This window comes from Physeter macrocephalus, chromosome 8 (genome assembly GCF_002837175.3).
Source record: "Physeter macrocephalus isolate SW-GA chromosome 8, ASM283717v5, whole genome shotgun sequence".
Classification (NCBI taxonomy): domain Eukaryota; kingdom Metazoa; phylum Chordata; class Mammalia; order Artiodactyla; family Physeteridae; genus Physeter; species Physeter macrocephalus.
In genome coordinates this window covers 9,346,886-9,358,701 of record NC_041221.1, presented here as the reverse complement: position 1 = coordinate 9,358,701, position 11,816 = coordinate 9,346,886, and positions in this window count along the sequence as shown.

Here is an 11,816-nt window from a genome sequence, read left to right as displayed (position 1 = left end):
TCCCATATAGGTCATTGCAGAGCACTGAGTAGAGTTCCCTGTGCTGTACAGTAGGTCCTTATTAGTTATCTCTTTTATATATAGTACTGTGTATATGTCAATCCCAATCTCCCAGTTTATCCCTTCCTCCCTTCCCCCCGGTAACCAGGAGTTTGTTTTCTACATCTGTGAGTCTATTTCAGTTTTGTAGATAAGTTCATTTGTACCATCTTTTTCAAGATTCCACATATAAGCCATATCATATGATATAGAGAGTTAAAGGGATGAGATAATATTACAGTAAAAAATTTTTTTAAGTTGGAGTATACTTGATTCACAACGTTGTGCCACTCACTTTTAGATTCTTTTCCCATATAGGTCATTGCAGAGCACTGAGTAGAGTTCCCTGTGCTGTACAGTAGGTCCTTATTAGTTATCTCTTTTATATATAGTACTGTGTATATGTCAATCCCAATCTCCCAGTTTATCCCTTCCTCCCTTCCCCCCGGTAACCAGGAGTTTGTTTTCTACATCTGTGAGTCTATTTCAGTTTTGTAGATAAGTTCATTTGTACCATCTTTTTCAAGATTCCACATATAAGCCATATCATATGATATTTGTCTTTCTCTGTCTGACTTACTTCACTCAGCATGACAATCTCTAGGTCTATCCATGTTGCCCCAAGATATTACCTTTTTAGGAAAATCAACTTGATTTTCCCCCCAAAGTTTTCAGAAATTGTTCACTGTGGCAAAGGCAGAGATCAGTCGTCTTCTCCATCTCCTGAAGATGCGGTGTGAGCTGCCTGCGTGGCTGTCAGCGTATCTGGCGGGTCCCCAAAGGCGGTCACCTGCCCCTTCTCCCCTCACTTAGAAGAACCACTTGCTCTCCATGCTCTCCATGCGTTAGAGCAGCCCTGCTAATCTCACTGCCCATCAGCTTTTTCAAAAACAAAGTATATTATTTTTTTCCCAGAGATATAAGCAACAGAATCGCTGTAGGAAGCACGGAGTCCCCTGTGCCCTATTGTGTGGTGAATATTGGTGTGGTTTCCCATTTTCCCCAGGAGGCCAAGTTGTCACTAGGGTCTCTGAGAAAGAGCCCCCTCTGGGGGGAGGTGGAGGTTTGTCCAGGCCTGATCTTGTCAGATCAGCGGTGTCCTGTCCTGGGGAGTCTGGCCCGATCTGATCTGTCCTTTCAGTCTTACTGGGGTGACAGCACGGACACAGAGGAAATGGTCCTGGGGGTAAGGAGAGCCACTCTGTGGAAGGTGTTTCTGCCTGCTGACCCTTTGGTGGGTGGGGGGAGCGTTTATCTGTGTATCACAGGTGGAAGCCCCGGATCTCAGGGGGAAAGGGGCCTTTTGACTTGTGGGAGGGGATCCTGCAGAGGCCATCAGAGTCCAGAGCCCCCGGATCACTTACGCGATGTGCCCCAGGTGCTGGCTGGGGCCCCTCTCTCCACCTCATCCCTGGGACCCACCAAAGGGCCAAGCCACAAAAGATGCTGGAAAACACCAGTTCCTATCCTCCCCGCCTTCCCTAAATACCGCTCCTTTTGCTTGGTGGGGTCTGAAGCGGCCCCCAACGGGGCACCGTTCCCTCCCGACAACAGAGGAGCCTGGGAATGCAAAGAACGTGGCAACTTAATTCTCGCTAGGTCGTCAGCGTCGAATCTGGTGGCTTTCACCCCGAGTCATTTTCAAAGATGGCTCAACCGGATGGAGAGACGCCGTTCTGCTAACGTTCAGGACCGGGCTCAGCAGAAAGCGGGGGAAGCAGGGGAAGCAGGGCCCGAGGGCGCCCACCAACCCACCGCCTTTCTCGCCGGACTCTTGGGGACTGACTCCTACTCTGAGCCGCGGCGCAGGGAGGGATGCTGTGGTCCGAGGCGCTCTCCTCCGGGTGCAGCGGGAGCGATACGGTCCTGCTGCGGGAGGCAGAAGGGAGCTGGGTGATGTGTTTGATCCGCTGCTGTTGCTGCCGGTGAAAATCCCCCCACCTGGCTTGAGTCGCCGTGGGTGTGCACTAGTGTCCGGTCCCCCTCCGGGCCCTACGGATGCTCGGTGCCGGCCTCCTGCGGGACGCGTCAGCATCGCTCCTGGTCGGGAGACATCTGCTCTCATTTCCCAGCGGAGGGATTTTCTCTGGTCTGGTGCAGCCGTCCACGGAAGCCACGGTCTTGGCTCCTGGGAGAAGAAGAAAACGGCTCTTTGCAGACGGGAGGGGGGAGAAGCCGTGAAAGGATGTGACCGAGTAGAACTGAGTTTGGAAATGATGCCGTGGACCGGATGGATTTTGGAGGAGATAATTGCAAGCGTGATAGGAACAGGCAAAAAAAAAAAAAAAAAAGAGGAGATGGAAGGGGTGATTTGAAAGATTTGGAGAAGAAGCAGCAGTAGATGGGAGGTACCGGCAGGCTTTCAAGAACTTGAGGAAAGGAAAAGAAGAGGTCTAGGAAGAGATGAACGAAACAAAGGGCAAGGTTAGCAGGTAGGTACTTGAAAAAGTGCAGCGGAGCCAAGCAAGCTCTTAGCTCGGTTCCATCCAGGGGTCGCCGGCTGGTCGTGCGCTGAGTTTCTGTGCCTGTTAAATCAGCAGGTACGGAAGCCCACCGCAGCCTCGGTGGCGCCTATCGGTACATGTTCTTGGACCCACGCCTCCAGGGGGGGCGTCGTGGCTCGTGGCTCCCCTGGGGGGTGGCGTGGGTTGTCAGCCCCGTGTGGTTCTGAGTCTTCCTTGAGGTCCATCCAGCGCTCTGTAAGCAAGCGGCCCTGTTTTCAACTCCTCCGCGTGTGGCTCACCGACGTTCCTGATCTTTGTGTGTTTTCAGACTACATCTAATACGTTCCCCGGGGTGATGGGCTGAATTGGGTGCCTCCCCTGCCCCCTCCCCCATCCACATGTTGAAGCCCTCCCCTCTAAGACTTCCACATGTGACTGTGTTTGGAGACAGTGTCTCTAAAGAAGTAAGTGAGGTCATTACAGTGGCCCCAACCCAGTCCTTTTAAAGAGAGGAGATGGGACACACACACAGGAAAGACCCTGTGAAGACACAGGAAGAAGACGCCATCTACAAACCAAGGACAGAGGTCTCAAAAGAAACCAATGCTGCCAACACCTTGATCTGGGACTTCCAGCCTCCAGAACTGTGTGTGAGCCCCCCAGGCCATGGTAATGGTTGCGACCACCCTAGAAGACTAACACAGCCTCCCTCATTTTACTGCAGCTATGCTGGCTTCTTTGCTGCTCCAGACACACGGGCAGCAGACTCCTGCCTCAGGACCTTAGCACAGGCTGTTCCCTCTGCCTGGAACACCCTTCCCCCAGACTCCTCATAGCTTATCTGCTTCAGGTCCTCACTCAGAGACCACCTGCCATGACCTCTGTCACACTGGGAGCCCCCAACTCTCCCGATGCCTTCCCCACCTAACTTCTTTCCCTAGCATTGATCAGCCCTCAACATGCTCTGTCTTCCACGTCTCCTGTTTATCATCTGTCTCCCTCACCAGATATAGGCTCCCTAAAGGCAGACAGTTTTCTGTTTTGTCTGCTGTTCCAGTCCCTAGAACAGTGCCTGACACATGGTTGTTGCTGCATATATATATATATATATATTTTTTTTTTTTTTGGATGGATGAATGTACTGAGCGTTCTCCATGTGCCATGTATTAACTCAATCCTCACAAACAGCTCCTAGAAGTAGGCTATTTGTCATCGTCATCTGAGAGCAGAAAGGTTAAGTAACCCACCTGAGGTCACCTTCTGTGTTGGCAGGAGAATGGGGGCTCGAACCCACACAGTCTGGCTCCAGTGTCTTGGCCCTGAAACCTTTTGGCCTTGGACCAAAGGTTGACTGCCCTGCGCAGAAGTACCGCTGGGGGATCCCAGGCAAAGAAATGCAGATCTAGGGCCTGGGGGGACCATCTACAAGTGAGTGGTGTTTGAAACCAGGGTCCAGGGCAAGACAAGACCACGTGGAGGCCCTGAGCTCTCCTTTTTCTTTAAGGAGGAGACCCCTGCCTCCATCCAGTCACACATTTTAAAGTGCAGCCACATCTCATCTCACTTACATATGTATTTGGCTATAAAATAATTTGAAAGACTTGTTATACCATTTGTTTTAAAAATGAGTTGTGTTATGCTTGGCTAAGATGTCTAGGCAGTTACTCTGTATACTTAGGGATGCTTTCAAATCATAAAATCAAACCTACACATTATTTTGAAAAACAATGGAATTTTTTGAACACCAAATTTAGTTATTTTTTAAGTTGATAAATGCCGCGTTACATACACACTGAAGCGGATTAGTTTTGTTGCTGCAGTTTTCATATTCGGGAGACTGTATGTATTTTTCTTTCACCAAATTTAAAATATTTTTTGTCGTCTTGCAAGAAGCTTGAAGACCCAATTGTTAAGTTGGATCTGAGTGAAGACCACTCAGGGGAGGCAGGCCTAGAGGTCAAGGCCACAGGTTCTGAAGCCAGACCCCTGGCTCTCCGGTGACCTGAGCAAGTTACCCTCTCTCTGTGTGCCTCAGTTTCTTCGGCAAAGTGGAAGCGGCGCTAGTATCACCAGGCTCATAGGGGCTCGTGAGGGTGAGGATGAAATGAGTTACAAGTGAGCATGCACTCGACAAACACTAGTTTTGTAAAAATAGATTTTTAATTCATGTTTTCCTCTTATTCCTAATGTGTGTGTGTTTTCCCTCTGCTATCATCTTGTTTCTTTCTGACATGGCTGACCAATGCTACTGTTTATTACACGAAACAACCTCCAACAAAAGCAGAGCCTGTGTTGGAGAATTTGAAATAGGTATTAACAAATGTCAGTTCGTGTTGTCATGGGATGGAAGGGTGCTGGGGACAGCCTGGGAGGGCCCATGTATCGGGGCAGGGGCGGTATCAGGAGGAAGTGGAGGAAGGAAGAGGAGACGGGGGTGGGGTGCGGGTTGTGGGGGGTAGGGCAAGCCACACGAGAGGAGGTGTAGGGAAGGAGAGCTTCTTCTGATACAGGAACGATCCCTTCTGAAGGTGGGACCCAGCCCGAGGCACGCTGACAAGCGGAAACAACAAGGATCCCAAGGGTGCAGGAGGCGTACGCTTTCACAGAGCGCTATGATCCATTTGGGAAGAAATGAACCACTTCACGTGTATAGACCTTTAGCATATACAGCATTCGCACATTCTTTCAGGACCAGAAAAAACGATCACACGCTGTACAAAGTGATCTTATTAATCAATGGGAAAAATTTCAATTGTCCTGTGACCTTAAAGAAATTAAAAGTTGTAAGTATGAGTTATAAATATGTAGGGCAATTTTTAAAAACATAAAACTAACGTTTACTTTACATATTGTAATTTAAACATCAGAAACATTGGGAATCAACGTGTTTTATTTCTTCGTAGAGAACACATCAAGGGTAGTTTGAACAGTGCTTGCCTTCTCATCATAGAGTTTGTGATACTGAGAGAGCATCATTCCTTTGCCTTGGCAAATTGGCGTACTCCACTCTAAGTTTGGATCAGCTTCCCACATTTTAGCTTTTGTGCTTTCAGTGTTGTGAAATATCTATGCGAGTTCCGTTAATGACAAGATTTTTACTTCCTCTGGGACATCGTTAGCCTTTATATCACAACCACTTAGCTCATTAATGTCATTAAGCGGCTTTCACTCGGTTCCTCTAGCTGCATATCTAGAAGTTTCTGGAACAGTGGAGGTGTTGACATTCCACGATCAGCTATTTCTTCTATAACTCCGTGTACATATTTCATATTTCACTTCGACATTATCCATTTTTTTCCTTTGATGTACTTTTTTTTTTTTTTTTTGGCCAATTCCCTTTTTCAATTGTCCATTGACATTCCACGATCAGCTATTTCTTCTATAACTCCGTGTACATATTTCATATTTCACTTCGACATTATCCATTTTTTTCCTTTGATGTACTTTTTTTTTTTTTTTTGGCCAATTCCCTTTTTCAATTGTCCATTTTTGTAAAATGCCATGTGGGTTTATCAGTGGGGTACAAGGAAGCAACACGACTACACATTTTGCTGCCTGTGTGTGAACTGAATCACAGACATGCAGTGACCAGTCACCCACAGACGGAAAGAAGTGACGTGATTATTATTTAAGCAGCCATTTGTGGAGCGAAGAGCTAGCATCAAGGTTTGCACTTCATGCAGTTACTCAGTTAATGCACCCTGGTAACCCAAATTTGAACCATGTTGTTGGGAAACCAGTGTTATTTAACTAGACCATGGTGAGTGAAGTTTGTATGGATAGTAACAAAATGAGGACCCCATGCTTCAACTGGCTAACACTGATGACACTGCTTTTTGAAATGCGGTGATTAGCTGGGGTTCCTAGAGCTGTTTCCTTGCTCCGGAGACCACCTTGTCCTTCTACTGAAGACGATATGAGTTCCTAAAGCATGCTACTGGATTGAGGGGTTTGAGCCCAGGCTCAGCTACTTGTTGGCTGTACGACTTTGGCTCGTTATCCAAACCCTCTGTACCTCTGTCTCCTCTTTTGTAACATGGGGATGGAATTCACAACACTTCCTCACAAGGTATTTGTGAGGGTTAAATAAGGTAATATACATAAAACAATTACAGCAGAGCCTGGATCACCCTACAAGCTGTAAACACGTGAACTGTTATTTTTATTCTTTAAAAATAGCTCACTTGGGGTATTTCCTGAGTTCAGGGGCAATGCTAAGAAAACTACAGGCATTGCCTTATCGAATCCTCATAGCAGTACTAAAAGAAGTTTCCAGAACCCCCATTTTACGGATGAGGAGACTGAGCTTTGGAGAGATATGTAACATTTCCATGGCCACATTGGACTCAGATGTGTCTGACTCGAAAAGCCAAGCTTTTAATCACTATGTTATATTTCTTCAATCATCAAAACCCTGAGGATATCTGGTTGATAACATTTCCCATATATACAGTTAACATGCATGTACATTAGGTCAATGTAATACCCAAATTATTTATTGTACAATCAGTTAGGTCACATCTGTACATGTCCTTATGTTGTTATCATGGTCACAAGAACTGTCTGTATCCTGAAAAGTAGATTTCTGCCTTCTGGTTTATTCTTTAAGGTTTATATAAATTTAGGTCCTAGAAGAGATCTACTTAGCACAATATCTGGAGCTTACCACCCTGAAACGATGGAAATAACTTAGTTCTGTAATAATTTCCAGGCAGCTTCAGATTAAATTTCTTTCAATCTACTTTGAGGTGTAAATATTTCTCCAGGGGAACTATTGGGTTTGGCTTTCTAATTTGATTTAGCAAAAAAAGGAAGTGGAATCTCTGTTTCGTGGAGAGCAAGGCGTTTCAGTGCATTTGGGAGACGTTCAGATATCTGTGTAGGTGTTTTTAATAAGTTAGTTTACCTAATTTTATTTCCTCTCCACTAAAGAAGAAATGTCCTACCCTAATGGGTTTAATCTTTCTAAATTATTTTCTGGTTTTAATTGTGCTGTTTCCCGCAAGCACCTAATTTCATTTTAAGATTATAATGCTTTCCTGTGAAAGGCTTGCTTGCACATTACCAACTCTGGGATTCAAATGTTTAGAGGGGGACGAAAAAGCTTGCTTATTCACTTTCTCAAGAGTGAGCAGAAAAGCGTCCGAATGCCCACTGGCCCCAGTCGTTGGGGTCTTTGGAAGGTGTGGAATGTGAGGGGCCTGACCCAGTCAGGGACTGAGGAAGACCCTTCGACCTGTCCCAAGACAAGTCCACATGTCACTAAGGACTCACACCATGGTTCCACTGGACCATGGTGCCTGTTATGGACTAAATTATGTTCCCCCTTCCTGATTCCTATGTTGAAGTCCTGACCTCTGATGTGACCGTATTTGGAGACAGGGCCTTTAAAGAGGTACCAAAGGTGAAATTAGGTCATATAGGACTGGTGTCCTTATAGGAAGAAGAAAAGACATGAGGGAGCTCTCGCTCCGCACCTGCAGAGGAAAGGCCACGTGAACCATCTGCTGGCACCTTGATCTCAGACGTCTAGCCTCTAGAACTGCAAGCGAATAAATGCCTATTGTTTAAGCCACCCAGTCTGTGGTGGTTTTTTTTTTATGGCAGCCAAGGCAGAGCTGATTCTTAGGAGCTGGTGGTAGATGGGGAGAGGCCCAGGAGGCCAAGGGCTGAGGAGAAGGGCAATGCATGGACCACTGGGGCCCCTTCAGGGATCGTCCTGGAGATGGAAGTTTGAGAGGGAAGGGAGGAAGTCCGGGCACCACGTTAAATGCCTGTTCCTTTGATCATAAATGGAAGGAGAGTCAAAAGCCCTGTAAGAAAGCCCAGGTAGACAAAGGATCATGGATTTCTAACCACAACTGGGAAAGGGAGTGGAGGAACCCAGCACCACGGTCTAAAAATGATTCATCTCTTTGTGCTTCTGATTCCTCAGTTGTAAGATGGGTTAGTAATAGTAACTGCCCCCCTGGGATGTTATGAGTCGTAAGCAAGTTAATATTTGTAAAGAGCTTTAAAAATGTGTGTTTCTACAGACTCACAGACACAGAGAACAGCCTTGTGGTTGCCAAGTGGGAGGAGGAGTAGGGGAGAGATGGATTAGGAGTTTGGAATTAGCAGATGCAAACTATTATGTATAGAATGGATAAACAACAAGATCCTATTGTATAGCACAGGGAACTATATTCGATATCCTGTGATAAATCGTAATGGAAAAGAATGAAAAAAGAATATATACTATGTTTAACTGAATCACTTTGCTGTAGGCAGAAACTAACACAACATTGTAAATCAACCATACTTCAATAAAAAATTTTTTTAAGTTATATGAAAAAATGCATTTCTAAAATAAATTAAGATAAAATAAAATAAAACAGGACAAAATAGACAGGAACTAACATTTAATGAACATCTACTACATGCAGGCACCAGGCTAGACATTTAGACACAACATCTTATTTAAGAGTGTAGGTAAATTAATGGTACAAGTTTCCTGATGCAATCTGTGACATATGTCGGTGACATACATGAGAAAGCATAGGTATGAGGTTGTAAGCCTAGCTTTATTTGCTAGTTACCCTGCTAAAGATTTTCTGTCCTAACAGCCTGAGGCAAGGGAGGTACATATTGAACATATGCTAATTAAATATTGATTCTATTGATAAAAAACAAACCAAACAACAATCAACACTTTGGGTTTCATAGAATTAAGAGAGATATACTGATATTGTCCATTTGGTTTTTTTAGGCAGTACAATTAGTCGTCAAATCTCAAAGAAGGAAAATCAAGAGACATTGTTTACTGGGCATGGTTATGTCTTATTTACCCCTCAGCATCCTCCTACGCCTGTGATTTAGGAACCCCAAGTGACACCTTCCTGGAGATGAAAAGGGCTTGATTTTATAGAAGAGATTATTAAATATTTAGCTACTTTTGCAGAACAGAATTATCTTTTCAATTGTACAAAGTCTCACAGGTAGGGTAATGCTTCCTCTCTTTCTTAGTAATGGTGTTATTTTTTAGCTTTGCTTTATTTTATTTTCGTTTTTTTTTTTTGAGTTGCTTGAAGTGCACCAGACACAGTTGTGTCTCCTGCACATGTAATTGTGCCAGGGAGGTGGTATCGTGCTGTGAGGAGGAGAGGGATGTCCGGGTGACCTCAGTGACTGGGCTCCTTATAAGGATACAGGGAGGGATGCATGGAGACAACAGGAAGCCCAGCTCCACCTGCACCACAGAGAAACAGTCCCCCTGGAAATTGGCCCCACAGAGAAACAGTGACCACCTGAAACCCCTGTCTCCCATCAGCCGCTGCACTCCCACCAGTCAGAGCGGCTGCTGGGCCATATGCCGGGAGTAGGGTCCTGAGGACCAAGTGGGGCTGAGAGATGTCCCAGGGGAAGGGCTGGTGTGGCTGGGCAGCTGGGGCGAGACACTTAGCAGCCAGTGTGGAAGCCGTTCAGTACGGGAGCTCTGGGTGCAGCTGGACCAGTGGCACCAGCTGCACAGCACCCTGGGTGTGCATGGAGGTTCCTGCGGCTCCCTCCTCCATGGAGGTGGCCACCCTGTCATGGTGCTTCCCTCCTCCTCTGCTTCTGTGCTCCTGCTGTCGCCTCACTGACCCCCTCTCAGACCCATGCTCTCTGCTTTGTGTCTGAGGGTCTCTGTGTCGTGCTCTGGCTCTGTGGACTGTCTCCCTGGGCCTCCCATTAGACTTTGTAGGAGTCGGGGGCATCATGTAGCATTGTCCCCGGCCCACACAGGCAGGAGGCTTGTGTCAGCTCATCTCAGTGCCCCCCATGTGCCTCTGGTCAGGTGATGACCCTTGGTGACCTGTGGCAGCCTTGTGATACTTGTGTGTAAGGAACCACTTTGGGTTGGACCAAGTAGGGGGCTATGGGCTTGGTAGGCACACTGGACTTCTTAGAGGGAAGGAAGGTGACTGGGTGTTCCCCTCCATGGCTTTTTCTGTGTGTGTATGGAAAAATTTGATTTGGAAAAAGAAGAAGTAAAGAAAGAAGGCCAAATAGGCACGTGAAACGTTGCAAAAGATGCTCTAATTATTAGACAAATGCAAATCAAAACTACAATGAGGTACTACAACATACTGGTTGGGCTAAAAAGTCTACAAATAATAAATGCTGGAGAAGGTGTGGAGAAAAGGAAACCCTCCTACTCTGTTGGTGGGAATGTAAATTGGTGCAGCTACTATGGAGAACAGTGTGGAGGTTCCTTAAAAAACTAAAAATAGAGTTGCCTTATGATCCATCAATCCCACTCCTGGGCATATATCTGGAGAAAACTGTAATTCAAAAAGACATATACACCCAAATGTTCATAGCAGCACTATTTACAATAGCCAAGACATGGAAGCAACTTAAATGTCCATCAACAGATGAAGGGATAAAGAAGTGGAACATATACACAATGGAATACTACTCAGCCATAAAAAAGAATGAAATAATGCCACTTGCAGCAACATGGATGAACCTAGAGACTATCGTACTTACTGAAGTAAGTCAGAAAGAGAAAGACAAATACCATATGTTATCACTTATATGTGGAATCTAAAATACGACACAAATGAAATTATTTGCAATATAGAAACAGACTCAAAGACATAGAAAACAAACCTATGGTTACCAAAGGGGAAAAGGGATGGGAGAGGGATAAATTAGGAGTCTGGGATTAGCAGATATAAACTATTATATATAAAACAGAGAAACAACATGGTCCTACTGTATAGCACAAGGAACTATATTCAATATCTTGTACTTAACCATAATGGAAAAGAATTTGAAAAAGAATATATATATATACACACACACACATACATATGTGTATATATATATGCAAATCACTGAATCACTTTGCTGTACACCAGAAACTAACACAACAATTTAAATCAACTATAGTTCAATTAAAAAAAAAAAGAAGGCCAGAAGAAAGAAAGAAAGATGCTAAAATCTTAGTTGTGGTGGGATTACCAATTTTTTTTTTGCATTTTCCAATTCTAAAATAATTTTTAATGATGATGGCTATGCATCATTGCATGTTTGCATGAGAAACAGAGAGAGAGCAAATGTTCATAGCAGCACTATTTACAATAGCCAAGACATGGAAGCAACTTAAATGTCCATCAACAGATGAAGGGATAAAGAAGTGGAACATATACACAATGGAATACTACTCAGCCATAAAAAAGAATGAAATAATGCCACTTGCAGCAACATGGATGAACCTAGAGACTATCGTACTTACTGAAGTAAGTCAGAAAGAGAAAGACAAATACCATATGTTATCACTTACATGTGGAATCTAAAATACGACAC